The 26136-nt window shown below is 44.4% G+C and overlaps 1 pseudogene; it reads left to right on the forward strand.

The window, feature by feature from the left end:
* The window catches only part of LOC146199267 (uncharacterized), a 197920-nt pseudogene extending 189300 nt beyond the window's left edge, over window positions 1-8620 (forward strand).
* Window positions 8621-26136: the final 17516 nt, after the last annotated feature.

Here is a 26136-nt window from a genome sequence, read left to right on the forward strand (position 1 = left end):
GCGCCGGTGTAGCGTTTTGACAATAGTAGCTATCACTTCTTGAATACTGCGTTCCTGATTTTTGTATTTTATTTTGCGTGTCATCCAGATATTTCATTTGCCTCTTTACTTGAAGAGCTGGACCTCGGAGTCCGCGGCTCAAAAAAAAAAAAATAGAAGAAATGTTCCATTTCGTAGTTTAAGATACGTAAGGCGACAGTCGTGACGTGCCAGCCAAATTAAGATTAAGCATGTAGTTGTAGAATCAAAAGCTGACTTTCTAAAATGCTGAAACTTCTGTTTCTTTTTGTTCTTTTAAGTTATGCAGAAATTATAAACAGGAAAGACGAACAAGAGCAATTATTAAGCTATGGCGACGCGGTAAAAACTTGAGTACACATCTTCCTTTTCGATAACATAGGGGAAAAAAAGCACAACTCGGGTGATGTTTCCTTTGGTCTTCTAAACGAAAATGCATAAATAGTGAAAATAGCCCTTTGTATAACTAATTAAAACTATTAGAGGCCTTCGGGCCAAAATTCTTATTTTGTTCCAAATGCAATGGCACCACACGCTTTAGTAAGCTGCAGATTATTACAGGAAGAGAGAATCTTGCGCGTCAACCCAAATTTAGACTATGATTGAGCAGAGAACAAAGAGTTTCTTCATTGTGCAGATGTAAAGTCTGGCAATTGGATAGTTTTGTCCTGCGCAGTTCTTTACTTGTTTTGTTAGTGCTGCTTTTGCAGCACAATCTGTGAAACCTTGTTTGACAAGTTTCTTCATTATTCAGTGCTCTCAGTCTCTGCTCTAACAATTGCTTTGTTAATAAACTGAACATAGCATTTTTCAAATGATATTGGTGCTCTATTGGTCGCCATTTAATTAAAGTGCCAGGACTATGGTGTCAGTCTTCTAATGATGCTGCAGTAGCAAATTTATGCGCACACATACTGATCTTTGAACTATCATATTTTATAACAATTTAGATATACAATCGCTAGCAGGCAGAGTGAATCGATAATCAGGCAGAAAACTGTTCGCTCTGACAAGAGCAACCAACATAATCAAAGCATAGTGTTAAGCCCTGCTTTGAGGTTAAGTCATGTATAATGCAGATTTTGCCCCTAATGCGTTAGCGTTCGTTGCGTATGAGCCACGAATATTTTGGCCTCAACATTTTGCTTTATTTTATTTCATACTTCATACTGAGGGAGACAGCGATATGGTCATTAGCATAGTATGGCTGCCTGACCAAAATTGCTGTAATATGGCAGTGGGACAGTGCCTGTACGTGTTATCGAGAACACGTATCTTGGATCATATTTTTCAAATACTCTCCACTAGAATCGCCAAATCTCCTTTATTAGAAATAGTGCAATGGGTAAACTAGACTTTCGCAAACGTACCCTTCGACACGCATCCTGTAGCACAAAACCTTGACATATAAACCTCATATTTCCGACCTTATTCAATATGCGAATATTATTTAGGATCCCTTTACCGGGATCAATGCTTATAGACTAGAACGGCTACAAAACAAAGCAGTAAGATTTATTTTGAATCAATATGGCGTAACGTCTGTTCCTAACCTGGTTCAGAAAGTAGGCCTCGTATCCATCGAAGAAAGGAGAAAAAATACCTCGTCTCAGTTTCTTGTTCAAACTAATAAATGGTCATATAACAAGACTTGCAAGTATATTTCGTTTTCCGGGTGCTACTCCACTAGAAATAGGATTAACTTTGCTTTGCTTCCGTTTCGTTGCAAGAATGACGCGTGCAAGTATTAATTCTTTCCGCGCACTGTGGTAGACTTGAATCATCTTGATGAATCTGTTGTCACTATTCATAGCTTTGAAATATTTATTGCTGCTATTGTAACATAATATGAGATTCTTTTTTAAGTTCATTCTGAATCCTTACGGCATGGTACAATTGTTTGTTCTCAGCTGTTGTAATTGCTGCTTTATTATCTGGTGTTTGTAATAGAGTATTGTCGCTTATTGGCACGTTTGGTTTCATTTGCTTCTTCCTCGTTTTCTTTTTTTTTTGGTCGTATCAGTGGTCATAAATGAATAAATTTATAAATAAATAAATAATAATGGTCAATGTTTCACTCTTTCGCTCCTGGAACGACAGTGCGTGAGCCTATTTAAGGCTGTTAGGTAGACAGTAATTACCTCCAATATTCGCCTGCATCCGCAACCCTAAAGCTTCGAACCCATATTGAACTTCCCTCATGAGTCAATATAAAGAAAAATGCACAACGCAAATTAGGCCATTTCTACTCTCGGTATATTGCTGTCCACAAACCCATGATAATGGGCGGTCTGGCGCGCTACTCATTACTGTCACTGGCCAACTGCCTGCAGCTGCATCTTATGCTGTGGCGGCCAACCTGTCGCAAATTAAATCATCTTAGAAGCAAACGGCGCTAGTCAACGCATACCTGTGCTTCACTGTCAAAGTTGCCGGTGCTACAAGCGATGAGAGGACTGCTTGCAGCGAATGCGTTGGCGGCGTCATCTGATGCACGCCAGCTGTGCACTGCGGCCTACATACTGGTTGAAAACGGTAACATAACAAGCTTCGCCCAGCACAGGAAGTAAAAAGTTGGTACCATGTAAGTAAGGAAGCGGCGAAGTGAACGTTTTGACAATAGGAAACCCAAAAGTAAAAAGATGGATGATTGAGCTGTTCTTTCCATCTAACGCGGCGTAATTTCAGAAACAACTTTCGTTCAGCTAGTGGACAGAAATTGATCAGAAAGTGACAGCTCACATGACTAATGTTCTTAAGATGTAACTCAAGGGCATTGAGATTGCGGTACTAAAACACATTCGTAACCACGGAAATTGATCAGTGCTAACACACGCTCGTGCCAGCCCAGGAATGAAGTTGCCATGTAATCACCCGATTAAAAAGCCATATTGCCCACCCCTGCCTACGTGTACGTAGTGTGCCCATATATTCAGGAGCCGTTTCTGTCCACGCGTGCAAAGATTCACCCGGGTCATTACTGTGCGTTTAGAAAGTAGGTATGTGTTGTGTCACTCTGTGCTTATAATTAGAGATGTCAACAGTAAATGAGAGGCCATGGTAAACATATGGGGATATAACATTTTTTAGCGTTTTGTGGTTGATCTTGACCAGAATTAGTTCTGTTATGATTTTAGGGAGAATGAATATGAATTTAAGCGGAAGGCAAAACATCGCGCCGATGGTGCGCGCACATTCATTTCTCGTTTGTGTGCGCGTACGCAGAGAAGCAGAAATACGCTCGTTTTCCTGAGCAATACTGGGAGCACTGCGTGTTACTTCAGCAGGCGCATTCTTAATGCTCCCAGGTGCTTAAAATTACGAGTCGCCTTCCGTTGGGTCTCAGTACCTTTCGATTCAGTGTTATTAATGTATGATCAGTGCTTTTTTCAAAAACATTACCAGAAAGAAAAAGAGCCATAATGGAAGTTTTGCTGTTTTACTAACAGGGTTATCAGAACTAATTGCACAATATGACTGCACTTGTAGCCATTACTGAGCGGACCTTATCAACTTGTATACCTGTGAAGTCGTACTTGATCTCTTTTCAGCTTCATTCTTTGAAGAGAGAACGAGCGAAATATATTTGACTGAGTTATATAAATATGTTGAATTTATATAGCATCGTCCTTGTCTATATGTGTGTGTGCCTCTTCTGTGTATCGTTGTCTGTTTAGCTGTGCTTTTAATCTTGTGTGCAGACCAAAAAGCTGAACATTCCACAGCATTTATTAACTATCAAAAATGAGAATATGTTGAAGAAAGTGCTAGAAAAGTGCTTTTACAATGTGAAATTTCTTGCAGCAAGAAAGGGGGCTATTAATTTGTTCTCATTCGCTCGAAATTAGACACAAAGAGAAATAAATTACGAGGTTCTTTAGCTATACGGGCTGTGTGTGCGCTTAGGTAGAAAAATACAACTTGGTAATTAGCGAAGGCATTTGAATATAGAGAGGACAGGATTCATTGGCCCAGCCGTGGCGTTACACTTCAATATCGGCTTCTTTGAAGTTTGGCGTTCGATAAAAAATAAAAACATGATACCAGAAGAATCAAATGTGCAATCCGCATTTTAATTGCCTCGTGTACAACGCCGGCTAATGAGCGAGCGAACTGAAGCTATTCATGTAGCTGTCTATCTTTTGATGTCTTGCCGGAGTGAGTTTTCCAGCCAAAAATACATGTTTCGTTATTTGGCTGATGCAGCGGTTGGTATGACAGCTTTCAGTCTTGATCTTTATTTTCTATTTGAAACGTTGTTTTTTCTCTGCTGAGAACAAGGCCACAAAATGCGCTTATAAAAGGCGAACTTTAGTTACGCGGGTAAACGGGGACTTTAGTGCTAATATATACAATTGCGATATGCTTTGTTTCTGTGAATGTTTTATTATATTTTTCAGGATACTCATCGCTATTTGTCGACTAGCTAATGGGAACCTTAGCAAAGTACACTGAATATAGGCACAAGATCAATTGTGACTTGTGTACGACGTCTGAAGATGGCGTTTCTATGATAGTCTTCTGGTCGATGCAGTCTATAACGTTCGAATCTTCTTAATAAGCTGTCAGTTTTATCATGTATATATATACACAAAATTGGAACCAGAAGCACCAGGTACGAGTCAGAGATACGTCTTGTAGGTGATCGGTCCTCATTCACAAATATTGAACTTGACCTTTCACCAGACATATTTCTTATGAAATACACATTTGGTTATCATCCAATACTTCGTTTTCTCGTTGTTCAGAGCACGGATTCCTCAAGTGCACATTATAATAGCTTTTGAGTCTTCTTTATCGTATGACCTATGACACCGAATTGAGCGGCCTTAAGTTTACTGCGCCTCACAGAAAGCTTCTAAGCTAGTTATGTAATAAGAAGATATTGCTGATTGAGAAAGCCCCCCTAGGTCCTTGTAATTTTCATTGCAGCCCTTCCACTCTTCATTGTCAACGCAATCAAACAGCTCTCTCCTTTTGGGTATGTCACACTGAATTCGCTCCAACATTTCTGGTAGGGAGCATTTCTTTCGCCTTTCGCAACACGTAGGCAGTGTTAGCCGCTTTTTGTTACATTGTATAAAGCTAGGTTGGTAATCCAATATGCCTGTCTACTAGGCATGTTGGTTTCAGCGGGAAAGTCTGCTATTCTTGTGCCCTGTTCCATGCCTTGAAAGCAGCAGGGAGGCACATAAGAGGCCCCTGACAACGACCCTTTTAACCTAAAGAAAAGTGATTGGCTTGTTTGGTTTTTGGGGTTTAACGTCCTAAAGCAACTCAAGCTATGAGAGACGCCGTAGTGGAGGACTCCGGAAATTTCGACCACCTGGGGTTCTTTAACGTGCACTGACATCGCACAGCACACGGGCACCTTGCTTTTCGGCTCCATCGAAATGCTGCCGCCGAAGCCGGGATTCAATCCCGCGTCCTTGGGAACAGTAGTTGAGCGCCGTAACTACTGCGCCACCCTGGCGGGTTAAAGAAACAAAAAATGATATAGCGATGAATGAACTAACATTGATAACGGGTGCTCTGAAACGCATTTACAGATAACTAGCAGTAACTTCATTCTTGCAGTGCTTCCCTTTTCGCTATAGCCAACTTACATCCACTCCTTATCTATGACTAGATATCTATCCTATCTCGCTCGCCTTTCTTGGTATTGGTCTTGAGAACGATTCAAAGATCCGTGACGATGACAATTTTGTTATGTTCAAAGTGGTTTTTGGTACACTGATATTAATTAAAAGGGAGAATTCTGTTAAGCTAGAAATCATCTGCTCACTGCAATAATCTCTGTAATGTCAACCTGATTACGTCTACCGTCTCGGACAAATAAATAATTCATGCATCTCTATTACGGGCGGCAGCGGCGGTGGTGGCAGGGCGTTCCCCTTATCTGTAAATGTTTTCTTTTGACCTACCCAGATCGATAAACTCGTCTATTTTCTTTTTTTTTTTTTTTTAGCACTGCGTTTCTACCACCGTCGTTGCCACCTTGTTATGTGCTCTGTTTTTGTGATGCGTGCCGTATATTGTTTAGCTCTGAGTGGCAGCGAGTACTTCTAGACAGGTGTGTGTACCGCCTGTCAATTCTTTAGGAGTACCGCACGAGCGTCGACTGCCCGGCGCTGCTGCGCCGGAAGACGCAGGAGATGACAAGGCAAGCGAGGGTAAGATAATTCCTGCAATCCCTGCTGCTGCAGTGAGCCTCGCCTGCTAGGCTGTTCTGATTAGTACGAAGCAACCCCTGCCTCAATCGGCCCAAGAAGCTGTCACTGCTTATCTTCATCCGCCACATGTGCATATAGGGCGAAAAACATCTTGAAAGTATACACATTCGCAATAAGAAACCTAACATGCCCAAGAATTCTTTGCATACGTTACCTTGACCAAATTATTGTCGAGAACATTAAATACCTCCACCTTGATTACTTCCAAAAGAAACCTTGCGACAGCACCCGCAGATGGAACCAGGGAGAAGTAATATTTGTGACGTTGCAAGTTAGCACCAATCGAAGCCAAAAGCATGCATATGCTAGAACAAGCGCTCGCAGAACATGGGCATGACACTTGATTCAAGTGGTTGCGTCCTACGCTAAAGAACAGCCAAGCAGACGACACTCGCTGAAGCAGCGTGATTACGCCCCCTTGCTCGTTCCCTTTCCTAATTTCCGCTCTGCTTCGGCTCGGAGCCGCTGCCCCGGGCAGTCGATGCTCGTGCGGTACTGTTAAATAATTACCAGGCTCTACTTGCTTACCTAATAGTTTTGGGAGCCATATGCTAGTCCTGTAAGATGCCCCTACCGGAAGAGCGACGCCTCTTGAAGTTAAGCTAATGTGAATATCCCTGCTGTTGCTTCTTCTTAAAGCTTAGTTCGCTGGCTTCATCCCAAAATGTCTCTCAGTGAAAGCTGCCTTGTGTGTAACGAAGCACTTTCGGATAATAGCATGCTTGCTACATGCTCAGAATGCAACTAGGGATACCACTTTGGCTCCTGTGCCGGAGTTTCAAAATCTGCATTTAAAAGCAAGCATGAAGATGAAAAAAAATTTCGAAGTGTCGAACGTGTGTCATTTCAGCGGCTATAAGTGCCAAGGATACCCGAAAACAGAAACAGAATGAAATTTCGGGGTATGAAAAAGTTTTAGTCGAAGTGAGACGCGTGATCGTAGATCGTAGAATATTTCAGTTTTTTTTTTTCAATCAGTGCTGGCATACTGTATCGAGGCCTGGGGCCTTACATATACATCGTATATTGATCCTCAGGTAAGGTTGCAAAAAAGGACTCTTAGAATAATCAACTTCGTGGTGCCTAGAATTCCATCGCGGACTTTATTTTATTTAAAAAAACTAACATCATGCCACTAACTAATCGAAGATACTATCACTTAGCAATTTTTCTAAGCCGCGTTAATGCAACCCTATCACCTTTCATTTAGTTTTGTTCAATTCCTCTCCGTCCAGTTCTCATTCAACCGCACATGAAAAGTACTTACTTCTAACATCTTACAATCAATATGGCCATAGAAATACCTGTTTTTGTGGTGTTAAAATTTGGAATGCTATCCCATGCTCAGTCATATCCTCACTGAATACATTTAGAGCACTGAAGAATGTTTTCCTCTATACAGAGGTCTCTCAGTAAAATAACTATTTGCATACTCAACCTGTGGCGCAGTAGTCTCAATATGAAATCACAGTTTTTTTCTTGTTTTGTTATTTTTGTCATTTATTAGGGTTTTAGTTTGTATAATGTTTTTTCTATTGCAGTTGTTTCATTCCGCACTGGTAGATATGTATTTTGTTTTCTTCCTAAGTCGTGAGTAGACGTGTTTGTATCTATTTTACGATCCAAAACTAGCCTCCGGCTAAGGACCCTTTAGTGTCTGATGTAGTTCCATGTCTACTTTAAAAATAAAGAAAGAAAGAAAAAAAAAACTCAGATATTAAAATCAAGGTACAGATACTCCTACAAAGGAATGACACAGTTGATAATATTGAGCAGCCAGTTAAGCATCGGTCAGATTGCTACGATGACATGCTTGCAGAAATGAAAAGGCAGTCAAGCAAGATTTTTGACCTTCAGAAAAGAGTCGAGAAAATTGAGAGTGGCAATGCTCCCCAGAAAGCCCTGATGCTGCGGCAGCGAGTGAACAGCTTGGAACAGTACAGCAGGACCAGGACCTATAAATTCATGGCTTGCCGTCAAGTGAGGGTGAAGATTTATTCTACAAAGTTAATCATCTTGCTAAAGAAACTGATTTTGATGAACTGACCGACGCTGATGTTGAAGGCCTACATAGGCTACCAGAAAAAAATGGCGAAAAACCAGCAGTGCTTGCTCGATTTGTAGCACGCGTAACCCGAGACCACTGGATGTCAAAAAGGAGTATCCTGCTGAATAGCCGCTCCGAAGACTTCTTTCTGGACGAACTTACAGCAGAAAATAAGAGACTGCTGTGGGTAATAAAGGGACGAGCAAAAGAAAACGGTTAACAGTACGCCTGGCAAAAGGGCGGCAAGTTGTTCGTGCGCAAGACTGCAGGTTCACGGGTCATCCGCATTAAGTTCTATGGCGACCTCGATAAGATAGTATAACTGTTGCTGCTTTTGTGAAATGTCAGGTGTTTATTTCCCTTCCAAAGAAAACGATAAACAAACCGGCCTCCGAACTCAGTCCGCCATTTTTAAACACCAGAGCGCGCGGCACATTTTGGCGCGCCATTTAAACCATTTTGAGCTACCGAGTTACCGTTCAAGTTACCGACATTCTAGTGGAAATTAAGAAGAAGAAATGGGCATGGGCAGGACATGTAGTGCGAAGAGAGGATAACCGATGGTCGCTTAGGGTAACAAACTGGATTCCAAGCGAAGGAAAGCGTAGCAGGGGGCGGCAGAAAGTTAGGTGGGCGGATGAGATTAAGAAGTTCGCAGGGGTCAAGTGGATGCAGCTAGCACAGAACCGGGTTAAGTGGAGAAATATGGGAGAGGCCTTCGCCCTGCAGTGGGTATAATCAGGCTGATGATGATGATGATGATGATATTTCCCTTTCACAGACTGTTGGCGACCCTTTGCTAGGGTACGTATCCCGATAGCATGTCATTTAACTCTGTCTTGCGCAGTCCTACCTTCGACCTTAATAGCATAGTTTCTATGTTTCATGTGAATATTAAAGGTTGAAAAAGAAAAAAACAATATGACATAGAGACAGCTTTAGATTCACTGAATCACAAGTTTGATCTGCTATCATTTACGGAGACATGGTTCTCAAGCGATCAACATTTTATTGATATTAACCAATATCACTCGGAATTGCTTACCGATCGAACCGTAGAGGGGGCGGAATTTCACTCTATGTAAAAAAGAATCTCCATTATGATGTTATACCTGAATTGTCCCAAATAACCGTCCATCATCAGTCGCTTACCATTAAATATTGTGGATCTGTAATTTCAACAGTTTATCGCCCGCTTTCGGGCACCCTTACTGACTTCAAAAAAATCATCAGCAGTCACTTGGAATATACATCTGTGTTATGTATGCCTATTGTCCTCATTGGTGACTTTGATATCAAAGCGGCAGTATCAATGCGGCAGTACCAAGTTCTTAAAAACTACAGTTCCTTGATGTTATTGAATCTTTCCACTGTGCCATCATCATCCATTTACCAACGCGAATAGCGCAGTGAAGTGAATCGCTGATCGACTTATGTGTAACCAGCCATCCTCAAAATATTGCCGTAGCAGTTATTCTGACGCTTGACTTGAGTTTTCTGACTTGAGTTTGGCTTTTTTTGCTTTTTCCCACGCGTACAAAAGCTAAACAAACGCAGCCATCTTCTTCCCGTCTTCTATAGAAAAATTAATTCTAACACTATAGCGATTTTCGGAGCCTTGTTAGAAGCAGTGCAATGGAACCATGCCCATAACGAGACAAATCCTAGCTCGTCTTACAACATCACCGTTGAAGCATGCTACGACAAAACCTTGCCATTGACCCCGCTAAAAAAAACAAAAACTCCAGAAAGCCATGGGTTAATCATGACTTATACGTAAGGACGAAGGATAGAGACAAATTATACATTTATCCGCTCAAGAGATGTTGGCCAATTACTGGAGTACAAGAAAGTTCGTAATAAGTTCAACTCTGATCTTAGGAAGCCAAGCCTGAGTTTTTAAACGAAAATTCATTTCGATTTCTAATAATCCTCCGAAAGTCTGGAACGAAGTTAAGATCCTTATTGGTAACCTTAGCAATGCGATACCTAGCACACTAACATTTAATGGCACTGAGTATTGCAATGCTTCTCTAGCAGAAAAATTCAATGACCATTCCTAAATGCGCCCCGCCGGGGTGGCGCAGTGGTTACGGCGCTCGAATACTGTTCCCAAGGACGCGTGATCGAATCCCGGCCTTGGCGGCCGCTTTTCAATGGCAGCGAGAAGCAAGGCGCCTGTGTGCTGTGCGATGTCAGTGCACGTTAAAGAACACGAGGTGGTCGAAACTTCTGGAGTCCTCCACTATGGCGTCTCTCATAGCCTGAGTTGCTTTGGGACGTTAAACCTCACAAACCAAACCAATCCAAATTTCTTAAATGCCGGGGCACCATCACAATTCTGTGGTGCTGGACAAGGAGTGCCAAAAGCCAAAATTCGATCTTTCTTGACCCTTGTTCGCATGTTTAATATTTTTACTTTCTCACGTTCTTAAAAAAAAAGCACAGCAGCTATGATTGAGGGCCTAAAAGCCTAGCCCATTATAGCGGTCGCCGATATATTATGTGCTCTCTTGCAGCATATTTGTAATCAAGCTTTATTTACTGGGCATTTCCCTGATGGCATAAAGATAGCAAAGGTAGTGGTTATACATAAAGGAGGCCGGTGTGATGACATAAACAACTACCGTACCATCTAAGTCTTGCCTGTGTTTAGAGCATCTCCTGAAAACGCATTTACTCAAATATCTTGAAGAAACGAAAGTATTCGCTGAAGAGAAACATGGTTTTGGTTCAAAAACATCCTCTGAAAAGGCATTACTAATAGCTAAGGAGAAACTGCTGGGTAATTTTGAGCATAAACGTTTTTCCTGTATCGGATTGCTTTTAAATTTCAAAAGGGTTTTTGATTCAATTAAGCATCATATTTTTTCCAAAGACTCCCGTTTTATGGCATTCGAGGCGGGGCGCTCCAGTTAATCTGCACTTATTTATCTCGAAGGGTCCAGCACGAAAATGTACATATTCTGTTCCCCCCTTATATGATTATTTATGCTGATGGTACCAGTCTGTTTTTCTCTGGCAATAAACTAACTGCTCTCGCATGACAGGCTAACAGATGGTTGAGCGAATCATTGTTATGGCTGAGTGCAAACCAACTACAGCTAAATGTTGATAAATCGAATACGTCATGTTTAAACTTAGAAAGAAATCTTATGACGGTTTAAATAATACTAAGTTTAATTACTCTGTAATAGACAGGGTAAGCACATTTAAGTTCTTAGGCGTTCACTTCGAGGAGCATTTGAGCTGGATGCCTCGTATAAACAGGATATATGCGAACGTATCTAGATCTGTAGGCGCGCTGCGCAAAATCAGGCAATTAATACCGGTCTGGGTAAAGCGTCAGTTGCACTATTCCGTTATCCAGTCTCACCTTAACTACTGCTTACTGATCTGGGGTTCTACCACTAAAACTAACATTGATGGAGTGACTGTTCTCCAGAAGCGAGCCATGCGCTGCATTGATCACTTTGAGCGGCTGTAACACACGGGCCCGGTGTTTTTAAGACACAGCGTGCTTAAAGTTAACCAGTTATACCAGCTGAAACTTGCTATACGTATCAGAAAGAAATCGAACTTTACTAGATCCATCTAGCATATCCAGCTTGCGCTTGCCCAGTAATACACGGTACAACATGAGTGATAGCTTGTTTAAACTGCCTGCTGTAAAGAAAAGTTATGGTACCCAAACACTGAGGTACTTAATCCACAACTTTTTGAACACCCAGCCATTTTTTCTAGACACAATGCAGAAATTTAGATCGCCCCGGAGCTTTAAAAAGTCCTTCAAAACTTATATGCTGTCGCTTTCAATGCCGCATTTTCCGTCGTCTTAAAATGCCACAAATGTATAAATGTGAGAAAACTTGTACAATTGTGTTGCATGTTTTCATTATCACTTGTATAACAATTTAACCTATCACTTGTGCTTGTCGTCCTGTGTATGGGTGACAGGGCCCTCGTCAAGCAGAGAGTATCTGCCTTTTTCCCTGTCATCCAATACCAACTGGGTTTGAAAGACTGCCTCAAATAAATAAATAAAAATAAATATAACCATTTTCAAAGTTAAGCTGTGCGGCTTATCACATTCTGTCCCTGAGGAGCTTCCGTCCCACATTCCTAACACCTAGGCATTCCACCGCTGTTCCTCTTACTGGACCATAAATTAGGTACCTCTTTTATCTGACTTGGATATATGATGTCACCCAGAATAGGTTTTTTGCTGAACGGTTATGTGATTCTAATATTACAAGATTTAAAGAACAAAACAATTTGCTTCTATCAACAATATACACTAATCATGGAAAATCGACACACTACTTTTCTGCCATTTCTTTACGGTATCCGTTGTCTTCTTCATGAAATGATCTTGCGGTTTATTATAAATTCTCAGTTGTTTGAAAAGTTATTCATTTTTTAACTCTAATAGCTACTGGTGTGTAAATGTTTTGTTCGTTACTTCGCTCCTATATATGTGCGTAATGGTATACATATAGATATGCATATATTATGTTTCTATTTTTTTGCTATTATTATTACGTTGTAATGTTCTATGTTGAACATTTTTTTTTATTTGCATTTCTTTATTTGCTCCGAATAAATAGGTTTTAGCGGTTTTATCATAGTTACGTTACGTTGCTCTTTTTTATTAGAATTTCAGCAAAAACTGTTTATAATATGTGAACCCGAGTAATTTTGATTTCCCGAATTTTCACTTTGCTGTAGAAATCAATTTAGGAAGCTAATGTACTTTTCTACAGGAGATCTCGTGACTGGCTTACTTTAGGATGTCCTTTTGTGTATTTTTGCCAATGTAATATGAAGCGCAATACAATAAACAAATAAACAAGCAAACAAACATTTTCTGAACAAGAAATCTTCAGAGCATCAAAGCATTTGCAGAATGTAAGTTGTTTCCTTGGAAGGAGTTCGTCTCCGTAAAACTCGCGATTGCCAAATCCAGTTCGTTGTTATCATTTTAATTCTGTTTAGTAGCTGCCGAGAAAAACACGAGTGAAAGAAAAAAGCGCTAGCCTGCTTTCTATTTTGCTAATGCTCCTGAGCTCTTTTCATGAAAATGTGTGCCATGGTAATAAGTCACTGTGTGCGGCAGACAGGCCTTATGTGCACGTTGCATTTGCGAATTTTTCTATACACGTAGTTATTGATCATGGGCAATTCTATTTGTTCCAGTATCTTTTCCATTCAAGCTTACTCTGTGTAGGACGGAAAACGGCACTCCACGAACATCACGGCAAAGTATGAAAAGTGAAATCCGAACTTCACGCAGCAGCGAGAAATTGGTGCTAGTCTAAGTTGGTTACCGTTGGTAATGTCAGTTCAGGCCAGTCTCCAAAGTGATCACTCATTGAGTTACAACAGGCATTGCATAAGTAATCGAGAATTTTAGACAGTCCTTAATTCGTAATGATTTGTTGTCTTCCTGCCTCCAAATACAAGAAAGTCGTAACTTCCCAACAATTAATCATGCTGGCACTCGCTTGGAATGCATTCTTTAATATTTTGCCCTTTTCCTAAATAAGAGTTTCACCTGAAATGATAATCATAATTTTCATGATGGTTTTACTTCTTTTTGCTTTGGCTCATTATCTATTTCAATTATCATCAGCCATTCACGTGAAGCGGCTTCAGTGTTTTTGAAAGTCAGTAGACGCCGAGATGTATTCAGGCTCTCTTTTACGAAGTTTGATGGAGGAAGCCCGTAGCAGCTATCCTCATTTCGATGAGGAAAGATCGACCAGTCTGGAAAACAGATAAGCTGCTCTATCTGCACCACCTAATTGATGTTGTAAAAACGCTTACAAATGAAGTCAACAGCCAAGACAAACTACTCAGCTAATGATGTTAACACCTAACGTTCTACTAACCATAGCTGCCTAAACTCATTGACTAACGTTAAAAAATCTTGCCTCAGTGATTTGGTTTAAATTTTATGACTCTTTCTAAAGTGATCTGTCGTCTTCGTAAGAGCATTCTAAGAACCGCTATCACGCCTGACACGAACAAGTTTCTTATGTTCTCGGGGAAACTGTGTGGTTGCGGACATCTCTACGTAAACGTGGTCTTTGTTAGAAACTGCTTTCACACTACACTGTTTGTAGTGTCAGAGTCCATAAGCAACCTACATTACAATATACCACGCCTACCTGCAAGTGGTCGACGGTAACGCCAGTCTCAGGTGGTGTATGTAGCCCGCCTTAAGCGATTTCATCCGAGAGATTATATTTAACTCGCCTGACGGGCTTCGTCTGCAAGGAGGGAAATAACACGCGCCTTCGCGGGGCTTCGACGGAAGAAAAAAGTGGTTGGAATGATCGGTAGAGAAAAAATGAGAGGAAAGGCAGAAGGACGTTTGTAGGCTTCGCCGTGTTCCTGCTTCGACCGATCCCTCTGTAGACCCCTCCCTATATGTACTAAGCACGTAACAATAAGTTTGGTCACTAAATGTTTTTTTTTTTAAACTTTACAAACCATCTAGGGCAGCAAAGTAACGCGGCTGAGCTTGCAATATAATCCTTCGGCTTATGCTAAAAGAACTGTGATTGCTTCATTTTTTTATGGCATTTGGAGTCTACACCGGGATTAATGTGCGAACTTACTATAAAGGGTATACCTATGCCCTATGAATTTAGAAAGTAATTCTTTCCAGATTAAGCACTTAGTTCACCAGATTTTAATCCTGTTTTCATTGGTTAAGCATTTTTCTCAACATTTTACCGTGCGCTATAAAGCATCCACCAACTTGCAGAGAGCAGCCAAACGCCGTGACACCAAAAAAAACTAGGAAAATGTTTATTTTTCCTTATGTGAAATTTTCATCTAATTCTTTAGATCAATCAATACAAAATAGATATAAACAACCTTAGTTAGCGTAACAAGGCTGTTGCACACATCCACCTTCTTCGTTATATTACGTTCTACATGATCTTCGTGATACCAGAGGACGTTTCATATCCGTCCCTATTGAGGTGGCAGCGCCGGTGAACACTCTCGAGGATATGTTACAAGTAACATGAATAACCAGGAAACAGCTATCGGCGCCTGGTTCAGTGGTAGAGCATGTACCGGACTTATATTTAGGATGTCTTCGTTTCGATTTCACCGAAGCTATGGTTGTATTTTTTTGTTCTGCTCTCTCACAAAACATCCCTAAACTTACATCCATACTACACATTAATAGAAATAACATATTCCTATGCTTTCTGGGTGTCCGTGGCTTTCGGCTCTTTTCTCTATATACATGTACCTTATAACGCGGCCCTAACGTTTCCTTCCTGCCTAAGCATGACCTCAAACCGGTAAACTTGATGCCATAATTGGCATATAGGAGAGATCGCACAGCTCTACCTGCCTGCCTACATCCCGTTCCACTTCACCTTCACAATAGAGAGATTTATCTAACCGTGATCCGCGATCCACCACCGTGACCCTCTGCCGTGCGTGGGTGGGGAACACAATCTGATTGGTCCCGACGCGGTGGGTCTACGTGCCGACATCCAGTACGTGGCGCCATCTATCGACGTCAAGGGAATCTGGGCATGCGCATTGGAACGCGCGGTGGCGGATCCCGGTAGCGGATCGCGGATCACGGTAACCTAAATCTCTCTAGTATTACAGATCATTCAACGTATGCCACTGTAGACGGTGGTAGCGCCGTTATTCATGCACTGTCAGTGATATTTCACATGTGACAGAGGTGACTGAGATCAGCGCCGCGGTGGCTGAGTGGTTAGGAAGCTCGGATACTGAACCCAAGAATACTTTGTGGAATCTCGCGTTTTTTGATGGAGGCGATAAAACAAGGTGCCCGCGTAATGTGCAATGTCACTCCACGGTATATAACTTCAGGTGTTGAAATTTCCGCGAGTCCTCCACTATAGTGTGTCTAAGCCTTACTTCATGTCTAAGCCCATTTCAGGCTTTAAATGTACCATCAAAACCAATCTCTAGTTACCTAAAAAAGCAAATTAAACATTCGTCACCAATTCGGCTGGTCTATGTTTTAGTTTGTAAAATAAAGTATAACCAAAAAATGTCGCTGAAGCTCAGTGGTACAGCATCGAATGGGAAATTCGGAGCTTGTGGGTTCTTTTGCCATCAGCTGCATTTTCTGTATTTTTTTTTGCTTATTATTGCTCTATCTCCAAAACTACACTTATACTTGACAGTGGTGAAAAACAAATCTAAACATCTCCCCGATTTTTAGGCGTCAGCGGCTTTTGCTTCTTTCTGCATATCTCATAATAAGCTTTAATATTTCCTGAGTCCGTTTCCTTGGTTTTGTTTGGTTTGTGGGATTTAACGTCCCAAAAGGACTCAGGCTACGAGAGAAGCCGCACAGCACACGAGCGCTGCCTCCAACTTGCAGCAACTTTTTTTCCGCAAACATATATTCATTGAGTGAGTAAACAAAATGTATTTAAGCTTATTTAGCGGTCATAGTTTAGTTTAGCAGGAGCTGCTCTTTGAGTTGTTCCTTCATGTCGGAAAGCTGAACTATTTTCTTGTTTTCTGCTCCATTTCTACTAACCTGCTAGTTTGTGTGCTGTAAAACGTCTCTTCACATCACTTGCTCGTCTAGATTTATCCAAAGAGACTACAGTAGGTACTAACTACAGATACAATTCTGGCAGTAGTCAGACAATAACTTAACCATGAGAATGCAACCAAAGATCTTGTTTTAGACCCCCACTATCGCCTTCAAGAATAGAGAACTTCTTATTTTTTACCAGCTGATCCGACGCTCAGAATGTTCGTCAAATAACCCGAATTTATAAAGGCCCCAGTTCGGACCAAGAACTCTCCAAGCACACCGACGTCGTAACAAGTCATCAGCGGAACCTTTCATTAAAATTAAACTCTTGTTTTTCCTCTTTGATTCTTTCTTAACTTTATGGACGACTCTAAATGTAGTCCCAAGCCGAATACAGGAAGAAAAACAGGACCTCTGTAAGTGCGGGGTCTTTCTTATCTCACACTTTTCTATGTCGATCGTTGGCACGTGTGTCCGTTGATGGACGGATTCAGCCTTCTCTTTGCTCCAGCTGAAAACACCTGAAGGGTAGTCTCAAGCTTCTACCGCTCTGACGGAAAACCCACTTCACTGTCCTTCCGGGTGTCGTAATCTTTGTTTTCAGCTTGAACCAGTTCAATCTCGATCCCCCCCCCCCCCTTTCCCGCCCATTTGATGAAAAACAAAAATGCTTTGAGAGTTTTATCCTCCATGCGAACTTCGCACTGACTGTTTCAGTTATCCAGCAGCTCCGTAAAGTTCCACATAATAATCTATTCTTCGCGAGTGAGGCAGGAAGAAAATTGAGCTCTTCGTGGAAACGCATTTCTGTATTTTTCTCCCTATGGAGGCGGCCGCCAAAGAGCTGAGCCGAAAGGAACTTGCACCAGGAATTGGCAGTGCTTTCTTTCACTATTGGCCTTGGTGTTCCACTTTATATATATGCGAACGGTGTTCATTTCATGCTGTTAAAACCCATTTTTCTTTTGTGGTGTGAAAGTTTCCCTCTAGTTTCTTAGTGCCCCAACGCGAAGAAATGCGAAGCAGGTACCAAAATCTTTCGATTTACCTGAACCTTTAACTGCTGCATCCCATGAAGCTGACTGGTCTAACAAAACTTGAAATTGGGCTAGATGTTGCCTTCCTTGACTAAAGAAAAAGCGCGCAGGAAACACACACAAGAGAAGCAGACACAGGACACTCAGACACAGGACAGGGTAGGGTGAAGCCAAAACTATCGCCCCTAATAGTTTATCACGTTTTTGTTGAACAAAACTAGATCACAGGGCGCCCTTTCCGCTTCGTTTATTTAACCCGAACGTGGAAGAGACTATTTTATGTTGCACAGCTCTTCGGTCGTTTCCTTTCAATAGGGTTATGTAGAACTATTACAGTGGCATTGTCATCGCTACTATTGCCCTCTACAGAGACAAAGAGAATTACAATGTGCGCTTCACTATCCCCGGCGTGGCGCAGTTGGTTAAAACGCTGGGCTGGAGATCGAGGGATGGAGCTTCAATTCCCGGCGCAGAAAGGATTTTTGGTACTCTAATATGCCGTCATCAGGATCATCGACAAGTGACAAATCAGCGCACAGATCCGATGAACAGATCCGACACACAGATTCTGCGCACATCTCGCGCTTAACTCTCGAGCACGGCATTTCATTCGATGAGCCTAGAAAAGATTTCGCCTTAAAGATATATAAAAGGTGACCCGCCAGTATTATTTCAATCTACAGAAACCTTGAAAAAGGGCGAATGTGCGTGATAAAGTAAATAAAAATGTACCGCATGGAGGTCATCGAAGGCTCTGAAAGCACAGTGCTGGCTTTCGGCAAAATAGTGAGAACTGCTCCATAACTAGATGAGTGTAGACTGAAGTAGCAGCTGTGCCCTCATTCAAAATCGATTCCTTTGTTCGGACTGACATTGAAATTACGTCTAATATTTGCCGCCATTCTACCGGTAGATTTCAAAATCCTTGTCGAGAAATAATAATTGCATGACTGGCTACTATAAAAGGAGCGCACTTCCTCCGACAAGAGTTATCACAGGTATACACTCGGAATTTCTTTAGCACATACCGTCACTCTAACGCATATCCCTATATTCTGATTATGGGTGGAAAAAATTTAATGCTCCTGAAGATTATTGATTTTCCTTGCTAACTGGATCAATGACAGTCCAAACAATTCGCTTCCTGCTGACTTTGTTCTGTTTCGTAAGAAATGGTATATTTGCACATGAAACATTTTCTAAATAACTAACACCATGTGATTACGACAATGATGACAGTAGCAATATTAATGACGGCGCGTTTAGTTGATAATGATATGAGAGCACACGTGACGCATCGTGTGCAGCTAAAAGGCTCGGTCTACGTATTTCTGCAGTAGAGGTTCCACAGTGCTCTCGGAATTTTTATCTACATGAAATGTTTTATTTAAATATCATGACAACAGAAAACAACGTTATTTTTTTGCGCTGCATCTGAGTATTATTTCAAACTTACGTCACATTTCGAGCATTTTATTAGTACTTAAAGCAAAGAGTTTTGCTACCACTATAACTTACTTTCTAAGAAACATTGACTTTTACTTACCAGGACGAGATTTGCGATGCAGGTCTTGTTTGGATTGTGATGCTTCTTTGGTGTGATTTCGCACTTTTCAATGGTGGCTGTGCGGCACGCTATAGCTAAATAAATAAATGCATACCTCTATGCTGACAAATCTTCGAAACAAGAGTATTACAACTAGCATTAGAAATGCCGTTCGAGGTTCGAGAAAAATGCCTTCGCAATAAACATACAAATATTTTTTTCAAAACCGCTGTTTTCTGCATTACATTTGTCTTTAGTTGATAGCATGCATTGAATTGTTGCTATAGTAAGTTCTTCAGTTAGTTCAGTTCAGTCGTGTCCGACTCTTCGTGACCCTATTGACCATGTCACGCCACGCTTAATGGTATTGTGACTGGCCATAGGGTTTTCTTGGCAGGAAATACTGGAGTGGGTTGCCATTACCTTCTCCAGTGAATCACATTTTGTCAGAACTCTCTGCCGTGACCTGTCTATCTTGGGTGGCCCTACACAGCAGAGCTCACGACTTCATCGAGTTTCGCAAGCCCCTCCGCCACGACAAGGCAGTGATCCATAGTCATTCTTATTATAAAGCTCTAAGTTCTGGTCTGCTGTTTGTAGATTTAGACTAGAGCAACTTTCGAACTAGGTCAGTTTTATGATGGCATATAATAAATGAATATGAATTTTATTCTTGCAGTAGTCTTGCCGGCAGAGGTATGTTCTTATTAATATCTTCTAAAAATTAATTTGTCTTCTCGTCGAAAAAAATTGGATCCACAGCTTTTGTGTTACAAATAGTTAGAATTACGGTGTGTTACTTGGACTCATATTAAAATCTCCGACCGCGATTATTATCGTTATTTTGCAAGATTCTTTTTTCTCGAAAGAATCAACTGACGAAGAAAAAAATATTATGAATTGAGCTTAGAAAGTTACATGTTGGACTTTAAAGTATGAATAGTGCCAATTTAGCTCCTGGCCATATTAACAGTACCTTAAAACCAGGGACAAATTTACTCTCTGTGGTCTCTAATAACTCGTGTTCTCCGCTTAGAATGTAACTGATGTGCAGCAAGGGTAATGTCCAGTGTTTAAAGAAGATTTAAAGAACACTTAAATGCCTGTTTCAATGGTATGGGAAGACAGCTTTAAGGGTCCCAGTCGGCGGTCCTTCTTGCGGATCCTCGTTCACGTACATGCATTTTGCAACTATCCTAATTAATAACCCCGTAATTGGCGTCTGTATTGCCTATTTTATAGTCATTAACAAGTGTTCGTATGCTACCATATTATCTGAAAGACGAATCGGCGTACATATACAGATCTACTTTAGTCAACCTGCTTTAGTAGGCCTTGTGGAGACTGTGACGGTCTTTGATTTGGCCTGTGTGTGTATCCATGAAGTGAGAGGGTTGAGAGACTGACTGGGATTGCAGCCGCACACAAGTGAGAGCGCACTTTTCTCACCGGATATTATTCTGCGCTCGAGGGTCATCCCCTGCACCGACTGCAGGGGTTCAAAGAAAAGCAGCCCGTGAAGTCATTTCATCTATTGCAGGGGATCAATGACGCAAATCTTATTTTGCAAGCAACTAGTTTTCGCCTAAATTTTTTTGGTGTTGGCAAACATGTTCTCATATTGCTAAGCAGGCAGGGTTTAAAAAGGTAGGGTCATCAGTTGTTAAAAGGTCATTGATAGAATTTGTGGGGCTCCGCAGCCCCTTAAGGTGTTTCAAACCGCGCGCGCGTTTTTCTATTTGTATTGTGTTTGCACGGGCAGCGCGAGTGCGCATGAGCAAGCAGGTAATCTTAGGGGGCGTGATGTTAGCGGCGACAGACGAGGGTAGATAAGCGCGTCAGAAGCGAGGCGCGGGGCTTTTTGCGCCGGCGGAAAGGCCGGCGCGGGGCAACCGGGAGCGTCATGGGCCAGCAGGGTGTGCACGGACGACCGAAAGAAGATCGCCGACTCGAAGATTGAAGCAGTGCCTGCAGGAACAGCCTAGCCGTATTTCTGTGAGTTGCTGTGCCGCGAGGGACAATCTTTCTCGTGTCGCCGTTAGCGCTTTGGCCCCATTGCTCGTTTTATTCGCTCCGCAGTGTGTGTTGTTTCGCCGCGGTAAGGCCCTGACATTCTTGCCGCTTTCCGTTGTTCTATTGTCGCGCGCATGAACAGCCTGTTCTCAGCGCAGTAGCGCCTTATGTTTCTCTGTTTTGCCTTTTTTTGTTTATCCGGAATAAACCGGTGTTTTTTAAGAGACTGGATTTGTCACTCGTCGGGCGAGACCATGGCTCGCGGACCCGTTTTTTGAAGGCGAGGCCTTCATCTGGCGCCCAACGTGATTTTTGCTCGAGCTTTGGTTCGCCCCGCGAGTGTCGCAACTTTAGTGAGAACATTCCATGTTTTCATGCCTAGCTATGGCGGATAATCTCAACTTACCTGGCGCAAGCGCCCAGTTAAAAGCTGAAGTTCCACCTCCCACCCATGCGGGTTCTATGCATGAGCAATTAGGAGACCAGAAAAGTGAACCATCGGATTTTCAAAGCGAAATTATTGCCCTACTGTCTCAGCTACTTGCGTCAAAGGCACAATTTAGAGAAGTGATGGGAAACGAGCCAGTTTCGTTAACGCCCACTCCCTTGTATCGCGATAACCATCTGCAGCTAAATTTGCCCGTGCCGAGGTTTGAAGATACGCCGACAAGAAATCTGTTTGCGATTTTCTTCATGAATTCGATGACTATCAGATGGCAATGGCAATTTCGGACAGCGCTCTGGTCACACGTGTGATTCCTGTAGCTTTAGTAGCTTCCGCAGCAATCTGGAGGCGTAGACAGCGGCCATTCACAACAAAACAGGACTTTGTACAGCGTTTTCGGGAAGAGTTTTTGCCGCCTGACTACGTCATCTGCATGAAAGATGAGCTTTGTACCAGGACGCAAGGCGAACACGAGGGTTTGCTCGAGTTTTTGCGCAGTTTTCAAGAGCTGCACGAGCGGGCAGATCCTGGAGCTTCGGAACCAGAGAAGGTGGCTCATGCCATACATCGGTGCCATCCGAGGTACCAGCCATACCTCCGGCGCCGCCAGTTCATGGACTTTGAGGACATGGCCAGGGAGGCCTCCCGCATCGAGGCATCTTTTCTGGCGGAGCTCAACTACAAGCCACCTCTCCCAGCGGAGACCTGCTTCGAGCCGTCCTGCGCTAGGCTCGGATCATTGGCAGCCCGCAGCGTGATGACCCCGAGCTGCCGTATGGGGGCAGGTGACTTCCACGAGGTCGCAATCCCTGGTGGGCCTCCTCCAGTGACTGGCCGCCTGCAGGGGGTGGCAGGCCGAGCCGGGCCTCCTCCAGTGGCTGATCAAGAGAAAGGGGTGGCAGGCCGGACCGGGCCTCCTCCGATGACTGGCCGAGAGCGAGGGGTGGCAGGCCGGACCGGGCCTCCTCCGATGACTGGCCGAGAGCGAGGGGTGGCAGGCCGGACCGGGCCTCCTCCGATGACTGGCCGAGAGCGAGGGGTGGCAGGCCGGACCGGGCCTCCTCCGATGACTGGCCGAGAGCGAGGGGTGGCAGGCCGGACCGGGCCTCCTCCGATGACTGGCCGAGAGCGAGGGGTGGCAGGCCGGACCGGGCCTCCTCCGGTGATTGACCGAGAGAAAGGGGTGGCAGGCCGGACTGGGCCTCCTCCTATGAGTGGCCGAGCGCAAGGGGTGGCAGGCCGGACTGGGCCTCCTCTGATGAGTGGCCGAGCGCAAGGGGTGGCAGGCCGGACTGGGCCTCCTCTGATGAGTGGCCGAGCGCAAGGGGTGGCAGGCTGGACTGGGCCTCCTCTGATGAGTGACCGAGCGCAAGGGGTGGCAGGCCGGACCGGGCCTCCTCCGGTGACTGACCGAGACCGAGGGGTGGCAGGCCGGACCGGGCCTCCTCCGATGAGTGACCGAGCGCAAGGGGTGGCAGGCCGGACCGGGCCTCCTCCGATGAGTGACCGAGCGCAAGGGGTGGCAGGCCGGACTGGGCCTCCTCCGATGAGTGACCGAGCGCAAGGGGTGGCAGGCCGGACTGGGCCTCCTCCGATGAGTGACCGAGCGCAAGGGGTGGCAGGCCGGACTGGGCCTCCTCCGATGAGTGACCGAGCGCGAGGGGTGGCAGGCCGGACTGGGCCTCCTCCGATGATTGAGCGAGTGCAAGGGGTGGCAGGCCGGACTGGGCCTCCTCCGATGAGTGGCCGAGCGCAAGGGGTGGCAGGCCGGACTGGGCCTCCTCCGATGAGTGGCCGAGCGCAAGGGGTGGTAGGCCGGACTGGGCCTCCTCCGGTGAGTGACCGAGCGCAAGGGGTGGCAGGCCGGACCGGGCCTCCTCCGGTGACTGGCAGACTGCCGGCTGTGGCAGGCCGGACCGGGCCTCTCCTGGCTGCCGCCTGCTACAATGCGGGCGAAGGAGCGTGGCCAACACAGAGCCTGGTGTTTTGGTCATCTCATCACCCGGCGGCCAGGGTATGGGGCTGCTGCAGACGTCAGCCTAAGCGACGTAAGGGACGAGGAAAGAAGTCGTCTCCTCTGGCCAAGACAGCCCCGGCACCAGAGGTGATTGGCGGCCCCTTGGAACGTGAATCACGGCCCCAGGACATCAATGACCAAACGGTAAGCGATTTGCCGTCCACTTTCCGCCTCCAGGATGCCCGCCCTGACAATGCACCATGGGTGGCTGTTAAAATAGCGGGGATAGAAGTTCCCGCTCTGCTGGACACCGGTTCCACTGTTTCTGTTTTTGGCGATAAGGTTAAGCGAGCATGCAATTCAAGACATTTGCAGTTACGAGAAGTGACTACAAAGCTTCGAATGGCGTCGCCACAGATAGCGTCAGCAACCTCTGCAGCACGCCTAACAGTTACCGTGAATGGTCGCAAAATAAGGCAGCGCTTCTTGCATCTTCCCGGACTTTCTTGTCCGGTAATTTTGGCCGTAACTTCATCTCGAAGGCAGGGATCATTGTCGACCTACATTCAGGCAGCTACCGATACGGCAACAATGCACAACCACTAAAGTTCATTACAAAGATTACAGAGCGTCACTCAAATCTTCTGGTCGCGGATCCCCCCTCAGTCGGAGTGGCAGAAAGTGGTGTTCTCACTGTCCTGCAGTCTTTCACAGGGTCACAAACGGAAAGATCCAGAATCCAGGCGACACTTGAGCCCTTCGCTACTATGTTCACGGAGGCTCCTGGAAAAGCTAACGTGCTGACGCACAGGATTGACACCGGCAGCTCCCGCCCGATCCGTTTCAACCCCAGGCCACTGAGCGTCCACAAGCGAGGACTCCTGGATGCCGCTCTGGATGAAATGGTGGCTACCGGTGCAGTAAGACCCTCAAAGAGCCCTTGGGCTTTTCCCGTTGTTCTTGCGCCTAAGAAAGACGGCACAGCACGCTTATGTGTCGACTATCGGCGGCTGAACGCTGTAACAATCAGAGATTCGTACCCTTTTCCATCAGTCGACTCTGTTATGTATACACTTGGATCAGCGAAATTCTTCACTACTCTAGACTGTAGCAGGGGTTTTCTGCAGATACCGATTGCCCAGAGTGACATCGAAAAAACTGCATTCACTTGCCATCGGGGCTTATTCGAGTTTGTTCGACTGCCTTTCGGTTTATGCAATTCACCTGCTACCTTTCAGCGCGTGATGGATATAGTGCTCGGAGACGCGAAATTCAACTATGCAATGGCATACATGGACGACGTCGTGGTGTTTTCAGAAAGCCTAGATGAGCATCTGATCCATATAACCACTGTTTTGCAACGAATGAAGGACGCAGGCATCACCATTAATCCACGCAAAGCGCAGTTGGTTTCGCGCAGAATCAACCTGCTTGGTTTCATTGTTGAACAGGGCACAGTCCGGCCTGACGAGGAGAAACTGCAGGCCATATTGCAGCTGCCATCACCAACAAACGTCAAGAGCCTGCAGCGATTCTTGGGCATGGTCGGTTTCTACCGCCACTTTATTCCAAACTGTGCGGACCTGGCGAGACCACTTCATCAGCTTCTCCGGAAAGGCGCCCGTTGGTCCTGGACGGACACGAAGCAGGAATCGTTTCGGGCGCTGTCAACAGCTATCGCCGACACTGCTCGTCTGCGGCTCCCGGACCTAAACCGGCCCTTTACAGTGCAGACTGATGCGAGTGAGTATGGAATAGGTGCTGTTTTACTTCAGGATCACGAAGGGAAGCTTTGCCCCTTGGCATTTGCAAGTCGCACTCTCTCATCGCCGGAGCGAAATTACACGGTAACAGAGAAAGAGTGCTTGGCAATTGTATTTGCGCTAAAAACGTTTGACATGTATTTGGATGGGGCTGAGTTTACAATTCAGACCGATCATCAGGCACTGTCTTGGTTGTCAAAGCTGCAGAACCCAGCCGGCCGTCTAGCCCGCTGGGCGCTCGCTCTTCAGAAATATAATTACAGGGTGGAGTACAAGAAAGGCACCTTCAACAAGGCAGCCGACGCCCTGTCCCGAGCTCCGTTACCTGCAGATGGTGAGCAAGCACCCCAAGTCCTGGTGATCGCAGAAGCGGCTGATGCCTGGGGAACGCTGGTTTCTCGTCAACAGCTGCTCCAAGCTCAGCTAAGCGATCCTCAGTGCATCCAAATACGAAAGGGCCTGGACAGCGCCAACCCTGCAGGAAGCACAGCGCCTACCGGCAGCTATGACTGCTACCTGG

The sequence above is a fragment of the Amblyomma maculatum genome, chromosome 2 (assembly GCF_055883805.1).
Source record: "Amblyomma maculatum isolate TAMU_Amacu chromosome 2, ASM5588380v1, whole genome shotgun sequence".
In the NCBI taxonomy this organism is placed as follows: domain Eukaryota; kingdom Metazoa; phylum Arthropoda; class Arachnida; order Ixodida; family Ixodidae; genus Amblyomma; species Amblyomma maculatum.